Source organism: Tachyglossus aculeatus, chromosome 19, assembly GCF_015852505.1.
Source record: "Tachyglossus aculeatus isolate mTacAcu1 chromosome 19, mTacAcu1.pri, whole genome shotgun sequence".
NCBI classification, from domain to species: domain Eukaryota; kingdom Metazoa; phylum Chordata; class Mammalia; order Monotremata; family Tachyglossidae; genus Tachyglossus; species Tachyglossus aculeatus.
In genome coordinates, this window is record NC_052084.1 from 5298458 (window position 1) to 5309715 (window position 11258).

Below are 11258 nucleotides of genomic sequence, written 5' to 3' on the forward strand. Positions count from 1 at the left end.
AGCTCAAATAAACCCAGGCCCCTTTCATTTGTGTTATACCGTTAACAAGGATTAATTTAGAGCATAAGTCTTAAAATTCATTGTCTTTACAGAACTTTGAAGTTCCCAATTCAGTGTGACAGGTATACAAAGAGAAGGTGAGGGGTCTTGAAAATGTTTTTGAACTATACAAAATAATTTGCTTAATAACCTTCAGTGATGTTCTAGGAAAGTAGAGCCTGAACATTTGCTGGGCACTGAATTTTCTCTCTTCTTTTGAATTATAAGAGCAACATCATTTTGCAGCTTCCAGGGACCGGAGTCTAGTAGTTCCTCAAAGTCCTTGAGCATTTGTGCCTGTCTTTCATTAAAAGATGCAACTGGTTGTCATCCTCCTGAAAAACAATACACACAGGTAATAATTAAGTGACAGCAGTAGATTATACTAAATATGTTCTTTTTCATGAGTCACAATGGGAAGCAATCTGAGGCATCACATAACAATCAATAGCATGCACTTAGGAATGTCTTGCTTTGGTTGCACTACCCCAAGCAACTACTAAGAGGGTAGCATCATAGTTTTGTGTTATGATTCTGGAGAAGTACCGTACTGTGTTTTTGCTAGTCTTCCCATCTCTAAAAATCCCCAGAATTGACACCATTCAGCATTTCTTTTCAGCAGCCTAGTGCTCTTAAATCGAACTCGGAATTTATGGTCTGAAATACTGCTGGAATAAGAGTGTATTACCATCTTTACCTTGGAAACAGTTTGACTGGGTTTTCTCTTATTACCACTTATTTGAAATGACTTCAATTTCTGTTGTTTGCCTGAATAAGCAGGTAGTTTTTCTCTTGTCCATCTTCCACTGTCTTTGGAGATCCCTCCCTTCCTTAATTTGGCTGAAGCCCAAGTCTTTCTAAAGAAATTGCTGGCTGGGGGTGCTCACAGAACCTGTTCCTTGTAGGCAGGATTACGTGCACTGTTCTCTCTCAAAGTCCCTAAAACAGGGCTCAATACATATTGATGTTATATACTGTGGTATTTGTAAAGCGCTTACCATGAGCCAGGCACTGTACTAAGTGCATGGGTAGATACAAGATAACTGGGTTGGATACAGTCCCTGTCCCACATAGAGCTCACAGTCTTAACCCCCATTTTATGAGGTAACTGGAGGCACAGAAAAGTGAAGTGATTTGCCAAAGGTTACACAGCAGGCAAGTAGGCAAGTATGGGTCTTGGAAGGTGCCAGGAACTTTGGAAAACTTGCTGCAGAATGACCCAGGGGTTATCTGATATTATAAACAGTCAGGGAGTACAACAGCCAATGCTGCCCAAAAGTAACAGAAAGGACTGGCACTTCCTGTATATCAGAAGTTCTAAGTACTGGCCTTTGGCTAGGCTTCTGGTAGAACTCCAACTCACAAATGGCAATTTTGGGGGAAATCAGTCCCTCCTGATCTATCTTGTTGATTTCTTCCTACCTTAATTAAGGACACGATTTTCATCCTTTTAATGCATTTTCCTCTCCCTCATCTTATCCTTTCTATTCCTTTTATTAATATGCCTGAAACACTGAGAAGCAGTATGGCCTAGTAGATAGTAGATGTGCTCGGCTCATAATAAGAGCTTAACAAATGCCAATATTATTATTACTATTATTATTATTATATATAAGCAAGGTCAATTATAGTTAATCCGTTTCAGAACCCTGACTTAGTCAAGAAATGCAAAAATATCAAGGACTTAGATGCTGCCTAGAAACCATTTGGAATTCCATGCTACGTACAGGTGCATGTGTCTCATCTTCAGGAACTGCCCCTTCACTTTGTTCATGCTTTGGTAGAAGATCTTCAAAGCCTTGGCAAATTACAGCATCACAGCTGGCCCGGCGAGTACACAGCTTTAATTTATCCAGTGGCTTTGCTAGCATGCTATCTGAAATTGAAGGAAAAGAGAGATTACTACAGGGTTATTTAATTGCTCAGACTCAAAAAAAACCAGCATGCAACTGGTAGTCTACTCACTTACTGTTTTGTTGTCCTATGCTATACGTCTTCAGCCAATCCTTGAGAAGCATATTTTCTTCCCTGAGAGCTCTGTCAGTATTCCTCAGCCGTTCACTCTTCTGTTCCAACTCGGCACTCACCAGGCATTTAATATTAAACACTTGAGAGATAAGGTGATTCCCAGAGGATGCAGAAGGACAAAGAGGAAGAGTCAGCAATGAAGTGACAGCAAGTGTTTTGGGAAGGTGAAAGGGAATAGGGTTAGAGCACAGGTAAAGATTGTGAAACCAGACAGGAGATAAAACATTAAGAAACAAACCAACCCCTGGGGAAAAACTAAAAAATACTAACTAGCATTTATCAAAAGCAAATAGGACCCTTTAAAAAACAAGATACACAGAAAATGATCACGTTCATCATTTCAGTGCACTAACCTAATGATCATCACTTGCCCTTGTTTTCCGGTTGTCTACTGAGTTGTGGCCTTCGGGTGTGACTGAATGGTCAGGCTGAACACAGCTTAGTTCAGGGCAGGCCTCTGGAGCATGAAAGAGATACAGTCCCATTAAGCCTTCTTGCACATCTGCAGGAGTAGCACCTTAAACTAAAACACTTAAACGCTTCAGACGGACCCAGTCTTTTCAACTTACCCACAGTGCTTTCAAAGACCTCATCCACAAACAAGGGAAGGTCCACAGGCTAGAGACTGAAGTTAATACATTTTTATTAATTCCCTGGGAATGTGTGTGTGTGCTGGGTGGTGGTGGGGGGCAGGGGTAGAGAGGGCTGGAGAAGGTTAAGGACAGCTGGAAGCCTCAGGGGCCTCCTGGGGAGGGGCTGGGGTGGTCTTGGCTGAGGGGCAGAAGAATGATAAATCAGGCGTGTCCTGGGATGGCTGTCCATAGGCAGGCGATGAATTCCAGAGCAGGCCGTTTGGGGGCTGTGGTCTAGGATGCAAATACAGAGGAGGCAAAGAGAGGAAGGGAAAATAGCCAGGAAGGGAGACCCGGGAGGAAGCCAATAATACCCCTTTTCCTCCCTCCCTGCACAGCCACTGTCCCCCCTGCAAGGGTGATCCCATTGAGAATCAGAGGGCACATAGTGGCCGTGCTGCTTAGGTGTTCAGACCTCCAGCCCCACCTCTTCGCACCCAGTTTCCCTGCTCCCCCTCACCAGGCTGCCCCGCTTCCCCCCTGCAATACGGGGCTGCAGGGACAGCTGCCAGGTCAGCAACGCAGACACAATCACATGCCTCGTCCTTCGCTAGCCACGGACGCTCTCTTCTTCCGCCTGTCACTTCATCTCACTCTTCCTGGACACAGGAAGGCCGACAATAGTCTTCTGCCGGAGGGAACAAATGTCCTCCCCACAGATGCTGAAGTGGAAAAGCCTCAGCAGGTGTGACCGTGCCTGGCTGACTCTCCTGTCCCCAAGACCATCCCAATGATATTGCAAGAGCATGGCCTTTGGGACCATCTTCTCTCCCACTCCCACATACCTCTGTTCAGCAGTCCCTGGCTTACCGCTTCTCCGCGTCGGGGCCTGGTGTTAGCTGCACCGGGTGGAAGGTGAAGGGGATGGATAAAAACAGAGGAAGAGTTAAAGAGGTGAGGCAATAAAACTAGGGTGGACAGAAAGGGATAAAGAGGGGGGAACAGAAGCCCCCCCCAAAATCCCCTCCTCCCTTTCTTCCCACCCTCCACTGCCACCGTCCCCCCTGCAGTGATGCTCTCACTGGGGGGCACCGACTGGCAGTGCTACTAGGGGTAAAAACCTAAATTCCTCCCTCTTAGCCCCCAGCTTCCCCGGCTCCCTCTCACCAATCTGTCCCTGCTTCCCCCACTGCAATATGGGGCCGCAGGGACAGCGGCCAGGCCAGCAATGCAGAAACCATCACAGAAATCCTTCAGTACCGGAGATGCTCTCCTGCACCACCTGTAACTTCAACTCAGTTCTCCAACAATTAATTGTTTTTAAAACCTACCCAGGAAATTGGTGCAAAAATAAAGTTATATGACCGCAAATTTAATCCCCCTCCTTTTCACAAGCATAGTATTTATAACGTAAATTTGCCCTCCATCCTTTTCTCAACAGCGTGTATCTTCCCTCCCCCATGCAGTCCTTACCTCTTACATGAAAATCTTCCTAGAAAGAAGGTTTCACTTACCATTTTGTCCAATGGCTTGGGATTGTCTCTGTTGGGGTGCAAAGGAATTGAGAACCTTAAACTACAGTACAGTAAGAAATGGTTTTCCACAAACCCCAACAGAAAAGTCCCAGATTCATTCCTCTCCCTCGATTCCTTCTTCTAGCCATTTCAGACCGACCCAGGCTTCTTAACTTACCCACAGTGCTCTCAGAGACCCCATCCACAAGCAGGGGAAGGTCCATAGGCTGGAGACTGAAATTAACACATTTTTATTATTCCTGGGGGAGGAGTGGAGAAGAAGAAGAGACACAGAGAGAGAGAGAGAGAGAGAGAGAGAGAGAGAGACAGCATGCAGAAGTGTCTCTGTGTGTGTGTGTGTGTGTGTGTGTGTGTGTGTGTGTGCATGTGTGCTGTGTGGGCAGTGGGTCAGAGGTGCTGGCAACGGTTAGAGACAGCTGGAGGCCCCAGAGAACATCCTGGGGGAGGGGCTGCAGTGGTCCTTGGTTGGGCTGCTGAAGAATGATGATTCAGGTGAGTTCTGGGATGGCTGCCGGCAGCCTGGCGATGAATTCCAGAGCAGGTCGGTAGGAGGGCTGTGGTCTAGGACGGCCAAAAAAAAAAAAAACGGGAGGCAAAGAGGGAAGGGAAAATAGCCAGGAAGGGAGACCCAGAAGGAAACCAATAATAACCCCTTTTTCCTCCCTCCCTGCACTGCCACTGTCCCCCCTGCATGGGTGCTCCCACTGTGCTCCCATTGACAATCAGGGGGCACCTAGTGGCAGTGCGGCTTAAGGTGTTCAGTCCTTCAGCCCCACCTCCTCGCACTCGGTTGCCCTGCTCCCCCCTCACCGGGCTGCCCCCGCTTCCCCCCTGCAAAATGGGGCTGCAGGGACAGCTGCCAGGCCAGCAACAGAGACAAAACCACCTCGTCCTTCACTAGCCAGGGACGCTCTCTTCTTCCACCGGTAACTTCATCTCATTCTTCCCGGACCCAGGAAGGCCAAAGATATTCTCCTGCCGGAGGCAACAAATGTCTTTTCCCCAAATGCTGAACTGGAAAAGCCGCAGTAAGGGACAATACCTGGCTGACTCTTCCCATCCCAAAGATAACACGATAGCGCGGACCTCAGGACCATCTTCTCTCCCATTCCCTCGTACCTCTGTTCAGCCGCCGCCAGCGGCCCGCTCTGCAGTCCCTGGGGCAGACCGCTTACCGCTTCTCTGCGTCGTGGCCTGGTGCTCGCTGCCCCGGGTGGGGAAGACTGAGCTCAGGGTGACAAACTCCTCCTGTTCCATGGACTAAACCTCTAGACATTCAGGGCTGTTAAGACAGTATACTACATGTGCAATGTTAAAGAAAGAGAGGTCAAAGTTTTCTCAACAAAGAACAAGTGTTGTCAGATAAAGTCAATGCAGAGCGCTGATTGCGATGACATTAGTATGCTGACTTTTCCAGTGGAATAAATAGGACTGTTGGGATACATTCTTCTTGCTCACTCTAACCGATTAAGCTAATAATGGCCAAACCAGCGGAGATAAAGTTTCCCTTCTTTTTTTTTTCCAAATGCAGAATCTAGAGAGAACCATTTCTCCCACAAAAATTTCCACGTATCTATATTCAATGGAAAGGTGGATTATATGTGATGATTATATGTCAATGATGGCATTCTTTATATGTGATAAAAGGTCAACAATGCCTTTCTTTATATGTCAACTTTTAACCATTTATTTTAAATTTAAACTATTTTATTGTGTTTTCGGTTACCTAGGATTTTTGACATTTATTTATTTATTTTAACTATTTTATTGGTTTTTGAAGGAATATGGATTTAATGAATGCAGGTGTTGAGTTTGATTGGAACTGAATCAGATGAAAGGATTCTTCCATTGAACATTGACTGGAGAAAGAAAAATTCTTTTTGTTCTGGTTAAACACAATTAGGAAAGAAGGAAAAACATTTACCTCTGGGCTGTGCATGAGCCATTAAAATAGTGAGCTGACTGCCACGTTGCTTACAGAATTTTGCAGTCCTGTAAATCTCTACACAATTTTTCTGCTCTCTCCCTCACAGCCATGAAGATAGGTTGTGACCCTGCTTTCTCCATCCAGCCTGGAATACCCAGGGTGGAGATCATCCTGGGAAGCTGCAGGACATTACACTAGGCTTTTAAATGAAGCAAAGCCCACTTTTCCCTCTCCCACAGTTTGGGCCATAAAGACCAAAGGTAGTGACTGGGACTGTCGTCACCAATCATTCCAGAGAGCCTTTCTACATCAAAGCTGGCACTGCAGAGGGTTAGGGCAGATTGTCAAATTCTCTACCATGTGTATACACGAGCAGCTAGTTTTAACGATCATGAGTTACAATCTGAACACATTTTTTCTAACTTTCTGTCCAGCACAAAGACTTACTTAACATTTATTGCTCTGACGAGAGTAGCTACATCCGGGTCATGGCCCAGGCCTTCCCTGCAAGATATTAAAATGCCAAACATTCTCCGCAACCTGACCTCTGAGGGTGAGGGTGCCTCCTCTCATACCTGTTTTGCTGTCCCAGAGGCCCAGGGACGACATTTGTCCCCAGCAGGTAGTGTGAGAGGATAAAAGGGGAAAACTCTTTCAGAGGTATTTTAGGCCAACTAGCATGGAGACTTTTGTGTGTTTCAAATTGGCTCATGCAGCCAAGCCTTGAAGACCCAGCAGAAAATTACAAAGGAAATATAGGGCATGAAGCAAATTTCTCCTTTTCCCCACGAAGTAGTCTCTTTCCTCTCCCAAGGAAATTAGGCCTTAAAGACCCAGGAGACAGTAAGGAAGTGCATATTGCTTGAAGCAAAAGTCTCCTTTTCCCTCTCAAATATTCTCTCTGATCACTCACGGAGTTAGGCCTTGTAGACCCAGAGGAGAATCAGTACAGAATGAGGGCTCAATAAATGCGATTGAATGAATGAATTGCATGAAGCAAATCTTTCTTTTTCCATCTCAAAAATCCTTTATCTTCTCTCAACGTATTAGGCCTTAAAGACCCAGGAGACAATTATAAAGCAAATTTCTCCTTTACCTCTTCAATCCTTTGCTCTCTCTTGGAGTTTGGCTCTAAAGACCCAGGAGAGAATTACAAAGGAGAGATATTGCATGAAGCAAATCTTTCCTTCTTCACCTAAAACATTCGCTCTGTTCCCTCAAGGAGTTAGGACTGAAAGACCTAAGAGAGAATTAAGGAGGAGAAATTGCATGAAGCATGTTTCTCCTTTTCATTTTCAAACATTCATTTTATTCACAGGGAATTTGGCCTTAAAGCAACAGGAGATAATTCCAGAAAGAGATACTGCATGAAGCAAATCTCTCTTTTTTCACCTCAAAACATTCTCCTGGCTCTCAAAGAATTAGGCCGTTGGGAAGACCTAAGAGAGAAATGAGAAGATGATATTGCATAAAGCAAATCTCTGCATTGCATCCTCAAATATGTACTCTGCGCCCTCAAGGAGTTAGGCCTTAAAGACCCAAGAGAGAATTAAGGAGGAGATTTTGCATGAGGCAGGTTTCTTCTTTTCAATTTCAAACATTCACTCTGCTCTCTCAGGGAGTTTGGCCTTTGAGACCCAGGAGAGAGTTATGATGGAGACCTATTGCATGAAGCAAATCTCTCCTTTTTCACCTTGTTCTCTCTGCTCTCTCAAGGAGTTTGGCCATAAAGGCCCAAGAGAGAATTATGAAGGAGATACTGCATGAAGCAAATCTCTCCTTTTCATATTCAAAAGTACTCCCTGCTCATTTAAAGAGTTAGGCCTTAAAGACCCAAGAGAGAATTAATGGGGAGATATTGCATAAGGCAGGTTTCGCCTTTTCATTCTCTAGCATGCACTCTATTCTCCCAGGGGGTTTGGCCTTAAAGGCCCAGGAGAGAATTACGAAGGAGAGATACCGCATGAAGCAAATCTTTCCTTCTTCACCCTGTCCTCTCTGCTCTCTCAAGGAGTTGGGCCTTAAAGGCCCAGGAAAGAATTGAGGAGATATTGCATGAAGCAAATCTCTCCTTTTATATTCATACGTACTCCCTGCTCATTCAAAGAGTTAGGCCTTAAAGACCCAAGAGAGAATAAGGAGGAGATATTGCATGAAGCAGTTTTCTCCTTTTCACTATCGAACATTCACTCTGCTCTCTCAGGGAGTTTGGCCTTAGAGACCCAGGAGATAATTATGATGGAGAGCTATTGCATGAAGCAAATCTCTCCTTTTTCACCTCATTCTCTCTGCTCTCTCAAGGAGTTGGGCCTTAAAGGCCCAAGAGAGAACTACGAAGAAGATATTGCATGAAGCAGATCTCTCCTCTTCATTTCAAACATACTCCCTACTCATTCAAAGAGTTAGGCCTTAAAGACCCAAGAGAGAATAAGGAGGAGATATTGCATGAAGCAGTTTTCTCCTTTTCACTATCGAACATTCACTCTGCTCTCTCAGGGAGTTTGGCCTTAGAGACCCAGGAGAGAATTATGATGGAGAGCTATTGCATGAAGCAAATCTCTCCTTTTTCACCTCATTCTCTCTGCTCTCTCAAGGAGTTGGGCCTTAAAGGCCCAAGAGAGAACTACGAAGAAGATATTGCATGAAGCAGATCTCTCCTTTTCATTTCAAACATACTCCCTGCTCAGTCAAAGAGTTAGGCCTTAAGGACCCAAGAGAGTATTACGGGGGCAGATATTGCATGAAGCAGTTTTCTGCTTTTCACTTTCAAACATTCACTCTGCTCTCTCAGGGAGTTTGGCCTTAAAGACCCAGGAGAGAATTACGAAGGAGAGATACCGCATGAAGCAAATCTTTCCTTCTTCACCTTGTCCTCTCTGCTCTCTCAAGGAGTAGCACCTTAAAGGCCCAAGAGAGAACTAAGATGAGATTGCATGTAGCAAATCTCTCCTTTTTATGTTCAAACATACTCCCTGCTCAGTCAAAGAGTTAGGCCTTAAAGACCCAAGAGAGGATTATGAAGGAGAGATACCGCATGAAGCAAATCTTTCCGTCTTTACCTCGTTCTCTCTTCTCTCTATGACTTAGGCCTTATAGGCTCGAGAGAATTAAGGAGATAATGCATGAAGCAGATCTCTCCTTTTCATTTCAAACATACTCCCTGCTCAGTCAAAGAGTTAGGCCTTAAAGACACAAGGGAGTATTAAAGGGGAGATACTGCATAAAGCCGTTTCTCCTTTTCATTTCCAAACATTCTCTGTGCTCTCTCTGGGAGTTTGGCCTTAAAGACTCAGAGAGAATTAAGGAGATATTGCATGAAGCTAATCTCCACTTTTCATCCTCAGATAGTCTCTCCACTTGTTCAAGGAGTTAGGCCTTAAAGACCGTGAAGACAATTAACGAAGCGCATACTGCACGAAGCAAACTTCTCATCTTCCCTCTCAGATCTTACCTCTGATAGCTCCCACAGTCCGATCTTGAAGACCAGGAAGAAAATTAAGAAGTAGAGATATTGCATAAAGCACATCTCTCCCTTTCCAACTCAAACATTCTCCCTGTTCTCTACAGGGGTTTCGTGTTAAACCCAAGGGAGACTTCGCATGAAGCAAGTGTCTCGTATTCCCCTCAAATATTCTCTGAGCTCTATTTAGGAGTCTGGCTGACAAGACCCAGCAGAGAATGAAGAAGGCAATGCTGAAAGAAGCAAATTATTTCCTTTTTTTACACTTCAAACATTTTTGCAGGAAAATGGAGGTTAGTTTCAATGAAATTTGAAGGTAAGCTTCTTCACTCCTGCCCCAAGTCTTAAAGGCTTGTGAAGCATTTTGCAATTGGCTATCTTGGAAATTTTAGGAAATGCCTCCTTTTTAACCTCAGATATTAATGTTTTGTGTTTCCTTGTTGCCGGTCATAAAGATCAAGGGTGTAACTCTTACGAAATCCAGGGAAATTGAGTCGACGCTAAAAGAGTTTCTCTTTATCCATCTCTTGCAGTTTTCCTCAACTTGATCCTCATTTTCCTCGTCTTCATTACTTCATTTTTCCAATGAAGAGCTGAGCCAGTTGAATTCTTTTCATTTTGGTTCCAGTCTTTTCCTGGGTAAATTAAAAACCCTTCATCATTATCTCCACACCATGGTGATCCAGATTTAGCAGGGCAATTTTTCTCCATTTTACCCCATTACTATTCAGGTAGTGGACCACAATCATGAATTGGTGTGGGTGGCCTAATTCATTTTGACACTTCGTGATTACTGACTATCATCTAGAGAAAGGGAAAGGAACTAGGAGAGAAAATATAACTATGTTGGGCTAATCCCCTCAAGTAGTGTATTACAGTGAAGTTCCAGGTATAAATAGCCCAGTTTGTCCTGAACCAAGACTTCTATAGAATGCCATTTTGTAAAAAGCCTCCAAAACAGTGATTTGACTAAATGTAACTTCTAATGGCCTTAGTTACGTCCTAGGTATTTCTGAATCGAAGGAAAATAGAAAAAATTTCTCATTCCATGCCCTTAAGTTGCTTTTCAGAATTTTGCACAGAGCCATAATTTTAATGGTTCACCAGCTCCTTCAGGACATTCCATTAACTTCCATTGTGCTCCTCCTCCCACTCAGAAGAGCACGCTACGTAACATGGGTGAGTAATAAATACTACTGAATTGAAGAGATTATAAAACCAGAGCATTCTCCCAATTTTCCCCCCTCTTAAAGGAAGTGAATCCAGCGATCCCTCATGTGAAATTCTGTCCTCCTCTCTCCTCCTCTCTTACCTTGGGTGCAGGCTGGCTTCTCTCTACCTGGCCCTCCTCGCCCACCCTAGGCTGACATCTCCATTTTCCTTGAAGCACGCAGGTGAGGTGTGCAGTTCCAGTTTCTAAAGAAAACCAAACTGGGTTGGAGACCAAAGCCACACCTTCGCTTTCCTAGGCAAGAGCAGGTGGGGAGCCTTCTCCAAATCCAGTCTAGATTAACGTTATTACAGGATTGCCTCGGAGAGAATTTTCATTTCTATCTCTTATGTTTATCAAAATCCTCACAACTGTTACCCAAACCAATGGTCAAGGGAAATAACTCTCGAATCTCACAGCGGTTTAGACTATGAAAATCCTATTTGATGTTTATGGTGTAAATTTCCACAGGAAATTTACACTAAAG

General features: G+C 44.4%; 1 long non-coding RNA gene across 2 annotated transcripts; it reads right to left on the reverse strand.

Annotated features, from left to right (window-relative positions):
• Positions 1-64: 64 nt before the first annotated feature.
• LOC119940756 lies at positions 65-3424 on the reverse strand. Of its 2 annotated transcripts, none has more exons than XR_005455042.1 (5): positions 2637-3424; positions 2421-2524; positions 2009-2146; positions 1767-1915; positions 65-374 (listed from the first exon to the last, which is right to left on the reverse strand). It is a non-coding gene; the product is annotated as an uncharacterized LOC119940756 (long non-coding RNA). The 2 variants fall into 2 exon arrangements; XR_005455043.1 differs by having other exon boundaries at positions 2005-2146.
• Positions 3425-11258: the final 7834 nt, after the last annotated feature.